The sequence below is a fragment of the Arachis ipaensis genome, chromosome B10, assembly GCF_059453495.1.
Source record: "Arachis ipaensis isolate K30076 ecotype BB chromosome B10, ASM5945349v1, whole genome shotgun sequence".
In the NCBI taxonomy this organism is placed as follows: domain Eukaryota; kingdom Viridiplantae; phylum Streptophyta; class Magnoliopsida; order Fabales; family Fabaceae; genus Arachis; species Arachis ipaensis.
The window spans coordinates 70,108,824-70,110,340 of record NC_142435.1 but is presented as its reverse complement, the minus strand read 5'-3'; the positions used below and the strand labels follow the sequence as shown (position 1 = coordinate 70,110,340).

General features: G+C 41.8%; 1 non-coding gene across 1 annotated transcript; it reads left to right on the top strand.

Moving 5' to 3' along the window:
* Positions 1–952: 952 nt before the first annotated feature.
* LOC148580339 (small nucleolar RNA R71) lies at positions 953–1,056 on the top strand. The gene has a single exon (XR_015896594.1). It is a non-coding gene; the product is annotated as a small nucleolar RNA R71 (small nucleolar RNA).
* Positions 1,057–1,517: the final 461 nt, after the last annotated feature.

Here is a 1,517-nt window from a genome sequence, read left to right as displayed (position 1 = left end):
AGGACATCCTTACTGGCGTTCAATGCCAGTGATGGTGTTTTCTTGGGAGTTAAACACCCAGTAAGAACTTCCTTACTGGTGTTCAATGCTAAGAATGGCTCCTCTTTGGGCATTGAACGCCCAGTAAGGTCTTCCTTACTGCGTTCAACGCTAGAGCATCCCCTTTAGATTCGGCCTCCACTTCCACAGTGATGACCTTGCACTCTTCTCTTGGGTTCACTTCAGTGTTACTAGGAAGAGTGTTAGGAGGGGTCTCAAGGATTCTCTTGCTCAGCTGACCAACTTGTACCTCTAGATTTTTGATGGAGGACCTAGTTTTTGTTATGAAACTGTTAGTGGTCTTAGAGAATTCAGAGACTATGGTTGCTAAGTCAGAAAGGTTCTGCTTAGAAGTCTCCATCTGTTGCTGAGAAGATGGGAATGGTGGTATATTGTTGAATCTATTCTGGGTTCTTCCACCTTGATTATTGTTGAAGCCTTGCTGAGACTTTTGTTAATCCTTCCGAAAAAGGTTAGGATAATTTCTCCATGAGGAGTTGTAGGTGTTTCCATAGGGTTCACCCATGTAGTTCACCTCTTCCATCATAGGTTGATCTGGATCATAGGCATCTCCATCATAGGAGGTGTCTTGAGTACTGCAAGTTGCAGCATGCATTCCAGTCAAATGCTGAGAGATCATATTGACTTGTTGGATCAAGATCTTGTTCTGAGCCAGTATGGCATTCAGAGTGTCAACTTCCAAGACTCCTTTCTTCTGAGCTACCCTATTATTCATAGGGTTTCTCTTAGAAGTGTACATGAACTATTTGTTTGCAACTATTTCAATTAGTTCCTGAGCCTCTTCAGGCATTTTTTCAAGTGGAGTGATCCACCAGTAGAATGATCTAAGGACATCTTGGATATCTCAGATAGACCATCATAGAAAATACCTAGGATAGACCATTCTGAGAGCATGTCAGGAGGACATCTCCTGATTAATTGCTTGTATCTTTCCCAAGCTTCATAGAGGGATTCACGCTCTTTTTGTCTGAAGGTTTGAACTTCCACCCTGAGCTTGCTCATCTTTTGAGGTGGAAAGAACTTGGCCAAGAAAGCATTGACCAACTTTTTCCAAGAGTCTAGACTTTCCTTAGGTTGAGAATCCAACCACATCCTAGCTCTGTCTCTAACAGAAAAGGGAAAAAGCATAAGTCTGTAGACCTCAGGATCCACTCCATTGGCCTTGACAGTGTCATAGATTTGCAAGAATTCAGATAAGAATTGATGTGGATCTTCTAGTGGAAGTCCATGAAATTTGCAATTCTGTTGCATTAGAGAGACTAACTGAGGCTTAAGCTCAACGTTATTTGCTCTAATGGCAGGTATGGATATACTTCTTCCATAAAAATCAGAAGTGGGTGTAGTAAAGTCACCAAGAACCTTCTTTGCATCTCCTCCATTGTTCTGTTCGGCTACCATGCTTGTATTTTCTGTTTTTTGTTCGAAAAGTTCTATGAGATCTCTTCTAGAGTGTTGTG